The sequence below is a fragment of the Monodelphis domestica genome, chromosome 3, assembly GCF_027887165.1.
Source record: "Monodelphis domestica isolate mMonDom1 chromosome 3, mMonDom1.pri, whole genome shotgun sequence".
Taxonomy (NCBI): Eukaryota; Metazoa; Chordata; class Mammalia; order Didelphimorphia; family Didelphidae; genus Monodelphis; species Monodelphis domestica.
The window spans coordinates 296,391,444-296,410,328 of record NC_077229.1 but is presented as its reverse complement, the minus strand read 5'-3'; the positions used below and the strand labels follow the sequence as shown (position 1 = coordinate 296,410,328).

General features: G+C 32.9%; 1 protein-coding gene across 5 annotated transcripts in view; it reads right to left on the bottom strand.

Annotated features, from left to right (window-relative positions):
• Positions 1-18,885, bottom strand: part of SNTG1 (syntrophin gamma 1) — a 1,241,132-nt gene that overhangs the window by 564,164 nt on the left and 658,083 nt on the right. For all 5 annotated transcript variants that reach the window (XM_056823896.1, XM_056823897.1, XM_056823895.1 and 2 more), the window contains one exon: positions 1,291-1,345. The gene's annotated coding sequence lies outside the window, so the exon portion shown is untranslated. The remainder of the gene's footprint in view (positions 1-1,290; positions 1,346-18,885) is intronic.

Genomic DNA, 18,885 nt, shown 5'->3' with positions numbered 1-18,885 from the left:
AAAAGTTAAAATATCAAGTTTTTATTATTCAACATATCTGAAATGTTTTCAATACTTTACTTTCAGTTTGTTTTCATTAATATTTATATGCCTTCTGTTTAAATCTATTTTATTTCCCATAATACTATTATCCACATATTGAAATAATTTTGGAGACAAAATAAAGCATCAGATTCTTATGGGGGGGGAGAAAAAGGGTATAAAATTAGAATACATTTTCAGCTGTTAAAGTGAGAAGTTTTCCTAAAGATAAAAGATAGTCTCTCCTTCAATATCATTCATTTCCCCTCTTCACTGGTCCACACCCATACTATACAAAAAGTGCCTTAAAATGAATAAAGAATTTATAATTGACTACATATTATGTACTGTATGCATGTAGTTAAACTTCCTTTTAGGTAATATATGATACTGATGTAATAGTACATGGTAATCAGCTACTGCAGTCTAGTACATTAAATATGGAAGACTATTATATCCAATTGGAAAACACTGGACTAATTTAGACAGAATATAATAATCTGTTTTGCATTTTTTCCAGGATATTGACACTAATAGCCCTGCTCTTGTTTAAAAAATCCCAATGATTTTAATAACTACAAATATCTAAGATTTAGTTTTAGATCTTTCCCTCTCAACAAATAGCACATTAGTAATCTTAAAGTCCATAGACTTTTCCAGAGGAGTTTAGTTAAAGAACAAACAGTAGGGATAGTAGGATGGTATATTAGTGTAAATAGGTTTCAAAGAACATTAAACTCAAGTCAGAAGACCCAAATTAACAAAGAAAATGTCCATAGATTATTGGTTGGATAAACAAAGCATGAGGTTTGTTCATGGTTCATGTTCAAAGGTTCATGAATGTGATGAATTATAACTCTGCTCTGAGAAATGACAACTATAAAGAACTGAGACAAGTTAATATTTCTATGAATTAATGCAGCATTAAATAAGCAGAACCAGGAAAAATATATACAAAAATGTAATAATGAATGAAAATAACAAGAAGAAATAATGTTGTCTAATTGAAATTCAGGAAAAAGGAGAATGTATCTTCCTTATTCCTTTTGTAGAGGTTAGGACTATGGTTTTTGAACACTGAATTTTCACTCCATCCTATATGATGGGTTGGGTATTTTTCCTTAATCACTCCTTTTAACCTTTTACTTCTTTATTTAATTTTAAAAGGAAAAGGTTTTCTAGGGACATAATGAAGGTAATGAAAAGCAATTAAAAAATACCAAGGTCTTTTTTAAACAAATCGGTTAATGACCTAGATGGGCCACTTACCAGCTGTATGATCCTGGTCAAATCATCTTAATTCTTTAGGCCTCAGTTTTCTCATCTAAAAAATGAAGGAATGAAACTTTAAGAACAACAGGTTTCCTTCAACTATTAAATGTCTCATATCTAGGATATATTATATTTTAAAATAATTTCATATTTTAGATGTGTTATTAGTGGCAATTCAAATCCATACAACTTGAAAATATTTAATATATCACAATTAAATTAAATAAACATGTATTAAGAGCCCCCTAAGTACCAGATATCGTGCTGTGCAGTAGAGATACAAATAAGAAAAAAGAAAGGCAGTTTCTGACTTCAAGGAACATATAATCTAATTGGGGAAGACAATATAGAAAAGAAATTTGAAAGTAGGGCATTTACTAATGAGTAACCAGCATGGGTGCATGATGTTATGTGGAGTTAAAACCAAATAGAACTGCTAATGGAAAAATAAAAGTTACCTGGAAATTTCTGATCCAAGTCCTCTATAAAAGAAGACCTTTGGAATAGTTTATTACTCCACTATAATCAGAGTTGAGAGGCTACTGAATTATTAAAAATAGAGTCAGTCTGCAAGGTGATGAGATTTCAGGTGATCGCCTAAACCTGTGAGCCACAATATTAACAAATATTTCCAAATAAAGGAAAAATGCTTTATTTTTAACATCATTTGGTTTAAGATACTGATATTAGAATAAATGTAGGCTGAAGATCTACAATAAAGGTGAAGAACAAATTCTTTTTCACCATTTTCAAGAGTTTAATGAGTTGAATTTCTTCACATTTTAACTTAATTTAAAAACCATTTTTCATTGAGAAACCATTGTGGGGTCTAAAAAGAGAAAGATGAGTTTATAAACTCTATACAGTGTAATCTATAATTGTTTTAACTCTCCAGATAACAATATCAATTAGGAGGAAAAAAATGAACATAACAAATGACATAAAGCCAACATCAATTTGATATAAAAATGTACAGTATAGTTCTTTTCTTGTCTTTTTCTTCCTTATTTTCTTCCATTCTTTTTCTTTTTATTCTTCTTTCCCTCATTCCATTCCCCCATCTATCTTTGTCTCTCTCTTTCTGCTTTAAAAAAAGTTAAATGTACCCTCCCAGAAATGCTTTTAAAGTTTATTTGTAAAAGAGACAACAAAAGGAAGAAAAAATGTATTCTTTATTTGATTTTCAAAAATGTTACCATCTTGTTCTTCGGTGTGAAAACTAGCCTGATAATATATTATATCCTGGATACAATTTTCTGCATTTGAAGTACCAAAATCAAGAATGCCTAGTTAATCTCTAAGTAATCTGCCTTGCCTCTCTAAAAGGAGACTATTAGAGGCAATTTTGGACACACAACTCTTATTTTTAGGAAGATACATTCAATACATGCTGTTACTTTTTCATCTCTGAATGGAAACTTGCTGAAAATGAAAAAAATATCATTAACTAGTTCTTGGTAAAGTTTTGGTTATGCAATTTTTTTTGCATTTTAATAGCCCTGTTTTCATACCATTAATTATGCCATTAATATCTAATGGAATTAATTATGCCATTAATAATCTATTATTGAATGCATTAATCAAAATATATTCTATCATCTTAAAACAAAACAAATCAGCAGGCATGTCTTTTTCTCATGGTTTATACTATTGGTCTGGTCAGGTGGCCCTGAGTAATCTGCTAAATCAATAGAAATAAATAAGAAGAAATCATACCAAGTTTTCATCTATTCCCCATTTTGACAATAAGAACATCACTGGCAAAAATCCTGTCCAAAGTGACAATCTATCCAATGAAGTAATTTCTCTTATAGCCAGATTAAATATTTTACAACAAACTACTATGGTGAAGTATGGTCCTTGTAAAAGAGTACCTAAATTAATCACATTTTTTAAAAGGAAAGGTTATATTAGTAATTAGAGATTTAGTCTATAGCTGTTAATAAAATAAATAAAATTAGAACTCTGAAGATATAACTTCCTGTTTTCTTGACAGAGTCATTTTAATAATCAGTGTTCTCCTGAAAACCTTCCAATATTTGTCTCCTCTAGCAATCAAGTCAATAAAAAACAGTTTTCATTTCCTGTGTGCCCAATATATGCAACTCCATTATCCTTTGCTATGGATTTAAATAATTACACACATACAGTATATTCTCAGGGAGTTTTCACTCTAATCAAGTTCCAAACAAATGTAAGGTTAGGGAAACATTAATACATGCTGAATTTTTAAAATAAGTGATAGCATAAGCAAACAGTGATAATTATGTCATTTGGATAGTTAAGAGAGGATCACAGCCTCTGGAAGAAAGAATTCAGATGGTTCTTGAAATAATTTGTACAAACCATCTAGGTTAAGGGAAGGAAGGAGTGATGAGAACAATATGAAAAATGTGAGGAGGTAGAAGACTACAAAAAATTGGGGGAAAAGAGAGTCAATTATTTTTTTCTGTTACCTGAATTTATTTCTAAAAGAAGATGAAAATAATGTGGAAAAGATACAATGGAATAAAAACAAGGACGATCTTAGAATTTTGCTGACTAAAGTTTGAAAAACCATAAGGCTATTCCTTGGATAAAATTAAAATAACCTTTTCAAAAAATTTTTTATCATGTTATGAAATATAGGTCAGAAAATGAGATTCTGGTGCTTTATTCTCTATGGCATTTCAAGATATGTAAAGTATGCATTTTAGATTATTAACATTTTTGTTGTTATTATTTCAAATGTGTGATTTCACCAGAGAACTCTCATTATGCAAAATCTCCCTAAGTAGATTAGTAATCTAAATACAGTTTACAGTTCTTGGGAAATCTCTAGGGCACAAATATTGTTACCATCAGTTTTTAGAACATGAAATTGAGGCTAAGTGACATTGTGACTTATTCCTTGTCAGCTATGTACTAAGTGTTAGAAATAGAAATTTCATCCAAGAAACTGTGAAACGGGATAGGTGGAGTTAGGTGGTACAAAGTATAAACTTCAGAACTTGGAATCAGAAAGCCTTGAATTCAAATAATTTTCCTAAAATTTATCAACTGTGAGACTATGAACAAGCCTCAATTTCTTAAATTCTTCCAGCTCCAGCTTCCTTACTTGGAAAATATGAACTGAACCCAATAGCACCTAAGAGCTCTTCCATAACTAAATCTACAATGCTACAAATTCCTACTATGCTAATTAATAAGTTGACAAAGCATAAAAATGTCAAGATATTTGCTTTATGTGATAGAAATAGATCAATAGAAAACTATCTCTATATCTATATTTATAACTTATCTCTATATCTCAATATATACCTAAATCTGTATATCTATCTATCTATATTGTAGGATAGAGCTCAAGTATTTGAAACCAAATTTCCCTGATAATAGATGACATTTATCACATAATTTTGACTTAAGTCATTCTACTGGTAACATAAATTCAATATGGAAAGAAAATAAGACATTTGTAGATTATTCAAATGCTAGCAATTAAAAGGCATTTACTTATCCACAGCAGGAGAAAGATATTAAAAAAAAAATCATGGACATCGAATTGATTCAGATAAATGGAGTTTTCTTGAGTTTTCCATCAAGATGCACTAGCCAATTACAAGAGCACTCTCTTCATTTTTTCATGGTTTCAATGCTCCTAGAGAATAAGGAAGTGAAATCAACAGGACTAAGGACCAAACAATTCTTAATAGGTCTCAATACCTTTTAAGGAAAAGTTGGACTAAATCACATGGGGTGAGGGGCTAGGATATTGCTTTTACCATGAGTTATATAAGCACCATACATACATATACATACATACATACACAAACATATATGTCTATATATCTATATATATGTGTTCAATATGAAAACCTAAAGCTTAACAGTCAGGTGATACCCTTATCTATAGTCATTCACATGATATAATTTGATTCTAGGACTTGACAGATGATAAGTGTTATTGTCACAACTCTGGTTGCTGCTTTTCTGTATGGCCATTGCACTACATTAAAAGTAATTAGTTAAACTTTTGCTTATACATAATTTGCAAGACCTACTAAATGTAGTATTTTACATACTGTATCCTTTGTTGGCTTCCTAAATGGAAAGAGGGCTGAATTGTATTTTTGTATGCCTTAGTTCCAGATGTCAAAGTTGAGCTGCAATGACTAAAGTAAAAACCAGAGTTCCTAAGAAGAAAATAACCTGCTGTATTAAGGTATTTTTAGCAGGGCATAACAAGACAGGCTGACAGTATTGGATGCTGCAAACCAACATCCCACGGGGAATGACAGGGCTAACATTCCAAAGCTCCCAGGAGGGGAGGAACAGAACACAGAAGATGGCAGTTGGTGAACTCTGGGAGAATGGGGAGAACTCTCTAACAGTCAAGAGAGCCCAAGGGGTGCTATCTGGTTATTTCTGGGGTGGACCCAGAGAACCAGTGGTCCCTTTTCCTTTGTGCTTCCTTGTTCCCTGCCTATCCTTGCTACTGAAGCTGGTGCTACTGGAGGAGATTTCATCTGACATCTTACTGGGATTTTCTGTTTGGATGAAAGAAAGGACTCATGTGTTGTGAGATTTCTTTGGTTCCCTTTTTACTGACTTGTGTTATGAATTTTCCATATGTCATGCAACAGGGAGGATCTGGAAATAATGAGGTTTTATTACTCCATTGGGAAAACCAATTGCACATGTAGAAATAATAAATAAGTTGATGGATGCTTTCCAAAAACCTAAACAGCTAGCAGTGATCCATTATAGAAGTCATACTTGTGGCAGAGATTCAGTCTCTAAAGGAAATCAAAGAACTGATATAACTGCTAAATTTGCAGCCCATAATGCTCCAGTGTGTGTAATGAGTTTGTCAACTAATGAGTCTGATGATTTAGAAAAAGCTCATATAGACTCAGAAATTCAGAAGTGGAAGGAGAAATTTGGAGCAAGGAAATAACATGGAATATGGGTTGCAGACATTGGAAAACCACTGTTACCAAAAGATTCGTATACCTATTTGTGTCAAGCCATTCACACAAAAGGTCATTTTGTTACTCAAGCTATAGTAGACTCTGTTAAAAGGCAATGGGTAGCACCAAGAATAAGTACTGTTGCAAAAAATATCTGTACAGATTTTTCTGTTTGCCAAAAAATTCAATCAAGGTATATTCAGAAATAAAGGTTTGGGTGGTAGACCTTTAGCATATTGTCCATTCGAGAGTTTGAAAACTGATTACATCAGTATGCCCAAAACTGGAAGAAACAAGTTTTCTCTTGCAATTGTTGATAGATTAACAAAATGGCCTGAAGCTTTTCCACTTAATACTAATACAGCTAGCTTTATGGTGAAAGTATTATTTAAGGAAATTGTTCCTAGGTTTGGTGACTGATTACCATAGATTCTGATAAAGGATCTCATTTTACACAAGATGTCCTGAAAAGAGTCTATGAGAATCTAGGAATAACATGTAAATATCATGTTCCTTATAATCCACACAGTTCAGGTCAAGTGGTGCATGTGAATAAGGAATTTAAGGATATGGTGGGAAAAAATTTGTGCCCAAACTCATCTAAAATGACCAGATATTCTTCCCATAGTTTTGTTTTACCTATGTACAAGACCAAAAGTAGATTTACATATATCATATTATGAAATGCTCTTTGGATATACTCTATTTCAGGCAAAAATTTGTAAGACAGTTTATACATCTCTCTTAGGAGGAGATTGTCAACTTCCTTCATATTTAAGTGCATTATAACAATGACTTAGAGAACAGCATGATATGGGAGTATAGATCCAATCTGGTCCATTGGATTATTCTCTTCTTAATTTTCAACCAGGTGATATGGTTCATGTGAAAAAATTTGCAAGAACATCAGCAACTTAAGAAAGTTGGGTAGATCCTTATTCAATTGTGTTAATTTCATCATCTTCTGTGAAAGTATTAGGAAGAGATTCATGGTATCATTGCTCACATATTAAATTAGCTTATGGAACTGATAATGAAAGTGTACAAATTGTTGAAGAAATAAATGAAGAAGAAAATATCGTGGAAAGTTGAGATTCATCAGTCAAATAGAGTCTACAGTCAAAAAGATCAGTAATGAGAGAACCATTCCAGTGGAAGAGGACATTCAGATGGAAGAGGGAATTGCAGATGAGGAGGAGAATTCAGAAAATTGATGGACATTGTAAAAAGTCTGAAAAACTTATAAATATTAAGCAGATAAAGACTTTGAAGGGAATTTTCAATGAAGAGGATCAAGTAATTAGTGGACTAATGGTTTTAAGGAATTGGGGTAATGTAATATAACATAACATAACATATATTCACCTAAGCATTCATAAATACATTTTACCACCATGGAATCTGGAGAGGAAGAATTTTTCAAACAAGTTGAGAAGAGAAGGAATAATCTGAAGTTTTGGTAAGTATATTGTATGCAACAGTAACACAACAATAAAACAACAGTAACACTAACAAAACAAGATAGTGTAGTATAACAGCATAACAAACACATATACACAAAAACATAAACATAGTTAGGTTAGATTGCATCACTAGTTGAATGAGTGAAACAATGTATAGCTAGATTCTAACAATATTATAATTAGTTATAAAGTAGTTACTAACAAAGAATAGTTAGCTACTTAGTTTAGTATAGGAATATAGGTAGATAGGAGATTTTATTAAGAAAGGGCTACAGTTAGATATATTAGAGTTTAAGACTGATAACATAATGTAAGATACTGACTTACAGTACAAAATACATTGCAACATAAATAGAAACATAATTACATAGCAAATATGACATATAACATCACATATCACACACAATTTATAAATACATGTGTACTTGTGTGTAAATAATATGTATTATAGTTGTAAAATTAATTGTATTATAGTGTATGTATGCATTTATATATAACATATGTATAAATAGGAGGTGTATATATGTATAGGATACATATATTGTATGTATGTACTATATGCATATATATTTACATGTAAAACTTATGTAAATAGATCAATTATATTTAATTTTCATCTATTAAATGTATTTTGCATAAGTAAATTTGATGGTTTGGTTTAATTTTTTTGGTAAAACATGTAATGTGTTTATTATAATTTTTCAAAATTTTTGTCTAAGTTTGATGCTTGTGCATTGTAATAGTAGTAGAATTTTCTGTATTGTTTGATAAGAATAGTATTTTATGATTTTAATGTTTTGCATGTATTTATGTTTATCTTTTGATGTTGATGTTATTTGCTTGTTTTGCTTTTGCATATGTTTGATCTGTATTTTGAACTTTGAAATTGTTCATTGTATAATTCCTTTTTTCCTTTCCTTGATTAAACACCTAGAATAAGACAGTATTGGATAGAATAAGATAGTTTGAGTGTAGGTTGTTTATTATTCTGGGTAGAAATCTTAGTTTATAGAAAATGTGAGGACATTAATACACAAATGCCAAAATAGTGTTTTCAACATGATTTCAGCTTTTTGAAAAGGGGGGACTGTAGTAAAGGATTTCTAGCAGGGCTTAACAAGGCAAGCTGACAGCATGGGATGCTGCAAACCAAGATTCCACAGGGCAATGACAGGCTAATATTCCAAAGCTCCCAGGAGGAAAGAACAGAACACTGAAACTGGAAGTTGGTGAACTCTAGGAGAGTGAGGCTGCTTTTCTCTAGCAGTCAAGAGAGCCCAGGAGGTGTTATCTGGTTATTTTGGGGGTAGACCAGAGAGCCAGTGGTGCCTTTTCCTTTGGGTTTCCTTGTTTTCTGCCTATTCTTGCTACTGAAGCTGGTGCTACTGCTGTGGAGATTTCATCTGACATCTTATTGGGATTTGCTGTTTGGATCAAAGAAAGAGCTCCTGAGTTGTGAGATTTCTTTGGGCCCCTTTGTCCTTGCCTTTACCAAACTTCCCTTGACTTAAATTAGTTAGTTTAGTATAATTATAGAGAGTATAAGATTTTAATATCTGTAGTGGGGCTAGAAATAAGATAGTCCCTGATTCCCTTCCCTTCCTTTCTCCTTTTAGTTAAATAAACTTTTATATTTATATGTAGATTGAACCCTTCTTTTATCCTTCCCCATAATATTTACCATGCAATATTTAAAATAAAACTCATGAGTCTAGAATGACAATATGGTTACCATACAGCAACTCTCTCTATCTTTTTCCTCATAATGCTTTGCACAAAATGAGCTCTTTATAAACATCTGTTAAATTGAATGGAATCTTTCATTTAATATAGAATGCTGGAACTCTTACAGTCAATTAGGAAGGAAAGAAAGGGAATAAGAATTTATTAAGCAATTACTATGTGACATGTCCTTTAAAAATACTTCATTTGATCTTTATAATAACCCTGCTCTGTACTATTATTACCCTCATTTTAAACTTGAGGAAGCTGAGACAGACACAGGTTATGTGACTTGTCCAAGGTCACATGGCTATTTAGTTTCTGAAGTGGGAATTGAACTTGGGATTAGAATTCTATTACTGTAACTACTACTAGTCACAATGCATATTGGCACATAAAATGGTAATAAATATCAATTCCTTCATTTTATAAGAGGTAAAGAGACATCAATTGGATTGCCTAAGAGTAACAGTTATTAAATGACAAAATTACAAACTGACTTTTTGTAGACTGATCTTTTCATTATGACAAATGACTTCTGTAGTGAAGAAACTTTTATTGAATTCTTGAAAATCATTCAGAAAAATGCACATTATTTTAATTTATATTTTACTTTTCAGAAAATAGTTTGACCAGAACCAAAATAGCCTGGCCATGGCTTATGGTATTCCTTAGAGACAAAATATGATGTTTCATTTATGAAAATGTACTGAAAGTTTGATCTACATTTGGTGCTAATGCTAATAAAATGGGTCATATTCTAATGGAGTAATTACTAGATTTTCTTTCACCAAGTAGTGGAAGATTGAGTGCTTTAATATATTTGGCCAACTGTGATGGATACAAATTAGGCCCTATAATATACTACATTATAAGCAGTGTTAAAACATGTTAATTTTTGTATTTTCCTTTGACTCATTATCCAAATGTTGGAATACTGTGAGAGGCAGAAAAAGTAAACATATTTTTCATTCTCCTAGAACAAGCACACTAAGCATCAATGAATTTTGTATGTAGAGGTAGCATGTAATTGATATCTTCTATTACTGGCTGCAATTCAGCTTATTAAAAAGAGAGTAAATAGAATTAATCTAATGCTGATTTATTTCATTTTAAGACGTAATGCTTCCCATACAACTATGGTTATTTTCAAGTCTCTAACTTGAAAACTCTGCAAGTTTTGCCCATTTCTTGGCAGCTAAGAACAGCAAAATTCTATAGCAATGCAAAATAGCAGAGACATGATTAGGCAGTAGTTTATCTGAAAATGATCTGGTTATTTTAGTAGCTTACAAATTAAATATGCAAAGCCAAAAAATGAGTTAATCTTAGAATGCCTTTAGAGAAGCACAATTTCTAGAGTAAGAGATGTGGTACTGTGCTTTTCCTGGTTAGACTACAAAGGATCATAAGATCTTACATTTTAGAGGATGAAGAGACTAATCCATATAAATTGTTGCCTTTTTATCCTTGGCAATTATACAGGCATGTTTCAGAGCTATGGGTTCTGCTCCTTGAGCACTAATATTAGAGGACACTGAAGCTGACCACTCAGTGTCAAATTCTGTGACTACAGGAGCTCCAGTGTAGCATATGCCATCCCTCAAAAATGGGGAACCATCAGTAAATAAGACCAGATTTGCATTGTCTAAAAGGAGTGTCCAAGAGATTATCTCAAGACTTTTCTGCCATGGACACTAGTGTTTCACAATTGTGTAATGGTTCTCCTGAAGCTGGTAAATCTGGAAGCAAGGTGGCAGGGTTAAGGGTTGTATAGCATTTTAAAGTAATGTTTTTGCTATTTAACAAGTTTATTTCATACCTTGTAATTTCCTAATCCGAGAATGTCTGTGTTTTATGCCTTAGCAACAATGCTTCTACCTCATGTGGGCACATAATTGTTAATGGGCATCCCAATACTAGATCAACAGTTTTTGTCACTAGTAAAGCTTTAGCAGCTACTTGTGGTCATAGGTTAATAGAACTAGACATGGAAAGGTCCTCTAATCCTGCTTTCTCATTTTATAGATATGGAAATTGTAGGTCATCAAAAATATATGTCTCATAGTTACACAAATAGGAAAAATCATAAGGTAGATATGAACCCAAATTCTTTAACTCTAAAACCAGTGCTCTTTTCACTCTATAACAATGCTATAATATCATATTCAATTTTTGGCTAAATGTTTGGAAGGATATTGATGGCTTATAATATTCAGAATAGGGCCAAAAAAGAGGGCAATATATATGCAAGTTATGTTTTTATAAGGATAGACTGAAGGAACCGGGAGTATTTCACTTAAAAACAGAAGATTTAGTGAAGTATAGGCATTAGAGTTATCTTCAAGTATTTGAAGTTTAAAATGTCACTTCTAAGAGAAAAGGAAACATGTCTCAGGGCACAACTTGCAGTAATAGGGTGCTAGTTACAAAGGGAAATTTAGGTTGTACATCATGAAAAAATCAATTTAAAAAACTTCTCGGCGGTTATAGCTATCTAAAGAAGAATGTACTGATTTAGGAAATACTAGATTCCTCCTTAGTGAAAGTCTTTAAACAAAAGCTGAGTGATCACTTATCAAATATAATGTATAAAAAAAGGAAGGTTGAATTAGATAGACTTTGAGTTCTTTTCCAAAGCAGGTCCTATAATAATATGTTAGCTACAGGATTTTTTAAAAAAAATAACTATTTCTTTATAAAGAAAAGTAAAATTCAACAAAGAAAAAATATTATATATACATTAACAAGACAATGTTAATTGAGCAGAAAGAATAGAAAGAGTCAGGAAGTGTCTGGATTTAAATTCAATGTCTAAAATTTAATTATATAGTATTGTGAGAAGCAAATGAGATTAAATTGGAAAGCTTTCTGTAAATATGAAAGCACTATAGATAGTAAATGTCAGCTGTATGTCTCAGTAACATGAGAGGAAAACCACAAGTTGATCAAATTTATATTTTTTTCAAGCATTAATTTTTGTATCATTTGAACAAAGCTATAATGATATAGTGGAAAAATGCAGAAAGTATGGAATGTAATCACAGCTCTATCACTAGCTAGTTTTGTGACATTGGGAAAATCACTTAATGTTCAAAGGTATGGGGGTAGAAATTCCCTCAGAGGCTACTATGAGTCAAAATTTTTGTCATTTTAAATGTATACAGGGCATTATTTTTGGTCCTCTTCAGTAATATAGTATTTATATTGAAAACACAGAAAACAGAATACATTGCATTGAAAAGAATCAGCTTTGATATTATTTAAAATTAGCAAGACAATAAAAATTCATTCTTCAAATATTTTTTCAAATGCTTCGATAATAGCGGTCATTATAATCCTAAGGATAAAAGTGTCCATTCTGTGATTTGTTTTCAAAAATTAGAAAGGTCCTGATGAAATCTCATAAGTAAGATCTAGACTTTCCTTTGCAGCTGAGCTATTCTCTGAAACTATACTTTCAAATGGATTCAAATTGTAAATTAGAGGCTAAAAAAGTTTTTGAAAATTTCATTCAATTTAAATTGGAGACAAAAAAATTATTTTTGACACATACTTGGTGAGTATGAGAGTTCTTAATCAACAATCACAATTAAATCACCATTAATAAAGTAGGCTTTTAAAATAGAAATAATGGGAAAAATTAAAACATTATGGAAGATTCAGACAGATGAACTTCACATTTTTAAATTTATTTTATCTTAGAAACTCAATAGAATCAAAATTAAAGCAAAATTAAAAGATCAAATTTAGTGTGATGTGGAGTATATTTTTCACCATACCTTTTATTGCTCTATAACATCCATTTTGTTTACATAATAAAACCAAATTATCTATAACTAAGTGCATAAAAATATACTATTAGGAATATATGAGAGTGCAAAACAAATATTTAAAAAATTCACCTAATATGAAGAAGGAATATCAATAATTTACCTCTTTTTGTTTCTCTTGAACTATTATTTGTTTTGCTTAGCTTTCTAGTCAGGCCAGCATCTCATTTAATAATGTTCACTAGTAAACTCACCTGAAAGCTGAATAAGGTTAGGAGAAAATCTCTATAAGTATCAAAGGCAAAAAAAAAAAGGATATTTTTGTATTCATCTCTATTTTTCTTCATGAATTTCATCTTAAATATCTATATCAAATAAGAAGAAAATGTTAATCAGTAAAGGAAATGGGTATTATTGATAACTCATTACACTTATAAGGTCCTTTACAGTTTATAATGTTCTTTCAAATTTATGATCTAATTTGATATTGAACAATCAGAGCAGTACAGAACTTCATCACTTAAAGTCAAGACACTTCATTTCACTTCAGAATCTGTTTCCTCAGGGATAAAAGAAATCAGCTCCTTTAGATTATTCTTGGAATGCTTCCTCTCCTAGCATTCTCTAATTCTAAAGTTCTTTGTTTTCAAAAATATATATGAGCTTGAAATGATTTCTCAAATGGAACTTGAATATTAGTTGTAATATTTCTCACTTTAAATATATATCTCAACATTTCAAATTATTTTGAATTTTATGCTCCTAGAGATGGAAATTGAATTAGCCACCTAAATATATTCAGTAAATAAATATTTATTATTCGCCTGCTATTTACCTAACCACTAAGCTCAATCCTGTGTATGTATACTGAGAAAGATAACATTGTCCCTCTTCTCAAGGAGTTCACTTTTTAAAGGGGAGACCACAAGCCAATAATTGTATGCAAACAAATTATATATGGAATAAATGTTAAATAATCAACAAAGACTTTACAGTAGGGATCAGGAAAGGTTTCATATAGAAAATAGGATTTTAGCTTAAGTTTGAAGGAAATCTGAGAAGTCAGGAAGAAGAGATAAAGAATGACAAGACTACACATCTGTGAGACATCTAGAGAAAATAACTATCCTTGAGAGATAGTGTATTACTAGCTCATAGAGAATATAGTGAGATATAAGGAACAAGAAGCCTGGAAAGAGAATTTTTTTAAAAAGAGAATTTTAGGGATGTGAAAATGAAAGGAATATAGATTATAATAATTAGTTGGATTTGCTCAAGCCTCCATTTTTCCAGGGGGTTCTGAAATACATCAATAATGCTTTGCAACTATAAGTTAAGTTTGAGAAACCCACCAAGTGCATCATAATCAGATTGTTTCCAACTGAACCTGGCCTGGAACAATTTCAGAGATTTTCCATATATAACAACTGTTATCTGCCTGTTTCCTGAGACCCAAGGTTCATTCCAGGAATTTACTGTTAAATACTTTCCCTTGACTTATGGTGGGTTTTGAAGCAGTAAAAAGTTTTCTAGCCCTGTAGCTCCTTTTCTTAGGATAGGAGTTATGCACACATGCCATCCTGCTGAGAAGACTATAATAAACATAATGCCTGTGACTCTCCCTCTAGTTCTTGGTTCTCTCTCACTCAGTTTGATTCTGGCATATGGGGCCAGTCACCTGGGAAGGTAATGGGTTGGCAGGGAGGAGAGATTTGAGTTATTAACTAGTGGAAGCATGACAATATTGTAGTTAGTGGGAAAGCAGTGAGTATACAGGGAGAGATGGGAGATAAATAAAAGTAGAAAAGACAGAATGGAAAAAAGGTAGAGGAAAGAACTCTTTGTAAGTGGTCTTATTTTTTTAGTAAAATATGAGGAAAAGTTCTTAATTAAAAGCTTGAGATGAAGGGAAGTTGGAAGAGGGACAAACATATTTAGAAGACAGTGCACTGTGTAGAAAAGTGAGTTAATTAGGATAAAGTAAAATATACACAAACTGCCTTGCACCAGTAAGAGTGATGGTTGAAGTTATGTGACATAAATTTGTAGTAGACCAAGTTAGTAGAGTTTTATGATTTTTTTTCCAGTTTCATTAGTACTTGCATAGGAGTAAAGATGGCAGATGATTAGAGTGATCAAAGGCTGAGCTTGCCAGAGCACAATCAGCAACATGATAAAAAGGAAGAGGGACTCTAGAAGAAGGCAATATGTCAACCTGGCTCACTAGAGTCATGATGGGGAAAGAGAGTGTAATTACTTTAGGGGAGATGGTCTGGGAAAAAACTGAGAGGTCAAGGGATTGTAGATCAGGGTGAGGACAAAGAACAAAATTTGGAGGTGGAAAAAAGAGAGGAAGAATTACAAAATCTTGATGATAAAGGGAAATTTTAGAGGTCCTTGATATTTGTGGTGCATTTGTGGGTGATGGGCAGATCAAAGATATGAGCATTTATGTGTGTGACTAAGGTGGGGTAGATAAACTGATGACCTGTGGAATTTGGAAGCAAATAGTATTCTGACTCCCACAACTCATCAAGTGATGTCGGGGAGGGAGGAGAAGATTAATAAAAATAGAGTCTGGGAGGTTGTGTCATCTGGTGGGAGCCAGGTCTCAGTGAAAGCCAAAAGACATTAGGAGTGGAAAAAGAAAAGATGTAAGATGAAAGCAAGTTTGTTGCCTTTGGAGTAGGCATTCCAGCAGGCAGAGGGAAAACTGTAGATAAATAATATAGGTAAATAGAGTGGGAGATTAGAGTGAATGTTTTAAAGGGAATAGGAATGGAAAAAAAATCATGTAGTAGAAACTAAAGAATGATGTCTGAATAAAAACAGTGGGTCCATATTCACTGGGATCAGGAGGTCTGTAAGGTGCGGTCCAATAGTCACTGAGATACTTAATTTAAATGTATATTCATTGTCAATGGTGGTTTGACTTCTGAGTAGATTTCTCCCATGGTCTTGGCCTATGCAGGCTATGAATATGTGCTTGGAGAAGAAGGAATGATAGTAATGTTAAAGAAGTTTGCCTGAAAAAGTTTCAATTGGATACAAAAGAATAATAAGTTGAGCAACAAAATTAAGCTAAGAGGCTGATCCAGTGCATCTTTTCTTCTAATGATAATAAGATCACCAAAAGTGCAAACATCTCATTTAATCATGAAGTAGGAAGTCTGTGACCCACATGTGCAATAGTGGGTGATGAATCAGAATTAACTCACTGTCTCCTGTGCAGTCCTAAAACAAAGCATCAACTGTGATTGGTAGATGAAAAATTAGGGGAAGACACCGGAAGTGATGCAAAAGAAGCATCCTGAAAAGGAGCTGTTATTTCCTGTGAGAGACCTGTTCTTCATTTTTTGAAAGTGGAGACTGGAGAGATTCTTCATGCTTTTGAGTTGAGGCTGGTGAAGAGGGGCAAAAGAATCTGCTGACTGTACTGACACATGGTGAGTGAAAGGCTGACTCTTAACTGCTAGTTTTTCTCTGAAGAGACTGGCCTCAGGAAAGACTACTCTTGAGAGAGGCTTCCCCATTCCCCAGGTTCATGACTGGCTGAAACTAACTCTCCCTGCTGGGGGTGGGGTGGGGAAGCAGATATCTTATCTTATCCTCTCTCTGATTTCTTGCTTCACTCTTTCTACATTTTGTAATGAAATTGTAAATAAAATCTCTTTGGAATTAATTCAATTTCTGGTGACCACACTCCTAAAATAGAAAATCCAACCCTTTTAAAAATAAACCCCCTTGATGCAGAGCGAAAGGAGCAGAACCAGGAAAACATTGTACTCAGAGACTGATACATTGTGGTACAATCGAAGGTGATGGACTTCTCCATTAGTGCCAATGCAATGTCCCTGAACAATCTGCAGGGATCTAAAAAATACTATCCACAAGCACAGGATAAACTGTGGGAGTAAAAACACCGATGAAAAGCAACTGCCTGACTACAGGGGTGGAGGGGATACGACTGAGGAGAGACTCTAAATGAACACTCTAATGCAAATACCAACAACAGGGAAATGGGTTCGAGTCAAGAACACATGTGATAACCAGTGGAATCGTGTGTTGGCTATGGGAGAGGGAAAGGTGGTGGGAGGGGGGGCGGGGAGGAAAAGAAAATGACATTCGTTTCCAGTGAATAATGTTTGGAAATGACCAAATAAAATAATAAAATAAAATAAAATAAACCCCCTTTCACCCTCTCAAGCAATACCCAAAAAATTTCTAGGGCTCCTCTAGAAACCCAACCAATATAAGAGGCCAGAATTCATTCCCATACAGTCACTGGTTGATGTATAAACAGCCTTTCTGGGGCCTTTGACAGTTTAAGGAAGTGTCTCTGTGAGAATTATTAATGACTTCTTTCTCCCTAGGTCAACCCAACCCAGACCCCAAAAGGGCTGGTTAGGATTTGGCTTTTGGGTTGTAGTTTGCCAACCCCTAAAGCAGGAAGTGAAGTTTGAGCAGCTTCTAAAGAAATGACATTTCAAAGGTGGTCAGATGGGATGGAGGGGTGTTAGAAATGCATTTCAGGAAATGGGAACAGTGTAAAAGGCCACATACAGCAGGTAGAGTGCAATATTTGAAGGCCTGAAACAATGTTAGCTTGAAAAGATAGCAAAGCTCATGAAGTGATATATAGTAATGGGGTGGAAGATTAAGTACAGGGATGGGAGGTTTTTTGTTTTGTTTTTTAATATTCTATTTTCCCAGTTATGTATAATAATTTTTGGCAGATGTTTTCCAAAATTATGAGATACAAATAACTTCCCTCCTTTTCTGTCCCCTGTCTCAAAGATGGTACACATTTTAATCTGGGTTATACATGTATTATCATGCAAAATTTACTTCCATATTGATCAGTGCTGTAAAAAAACACTCATGTAAAACCAAAACCCCAAAATGAAAGCATAAATAAATTAAAATGAAAAACAGTATGTTGTCATCTGTATTCCAACTCCAACAGCCCTTTCTCTGGAGGTGGAAAGCATTCTTTGTCATAAATCCATCAGAATTATCCTGGATCATTTTATTGCTAAGAGTATCTAAGTTTCTCATAGGTGATCATTATACACTACTGCTATTTCTGGTTCTACTTATTTCACTCTGCATCAGTTAATGTAGGTCTTCCCAACTTTTTCTGAAATCATCTTGCTCATCATTTTTATAGCATAATAGTATTCCATCATTATTACATACCTTGATTTGTTCAGCAATTTCTCAATTGATGTACACCCACTCAGTTTCTAATTATTTGCCACCACAAAAATGCTGCTATAAATATTTTTGTAAAAGTGGGTCATTCCCTTGACCCACCCCTTTTTTATCTCTTTGGGATGCAGACCTCAGAGGGATTTTAATTAGAAAATAGAAGAACTAATAATTTGCCCTCAGTGCATCAGTGTTTTCCTAAAAAGAAATAGCATTGCCAAGTTTATACTGAAAGAACATTCCCTTGGTTTCCTTGTGGGGAATGGATTGAAGACAAGAGAAGACAGAGAGATAATTTGGGAAAAATATAGTGATAGTTCAAGTTAGAGGTCTAGAAATAAGATAGTGGCTGGATTAGTAGTAAGGAGAGTATGAATGTGAAAGTTGTTGTGGAGGTAGAAATGACCAGATTTGGCATTTAATCAAATACAATATTGAGGTAGAATGAAGACTCAAAGATGGGATATTGTTTAT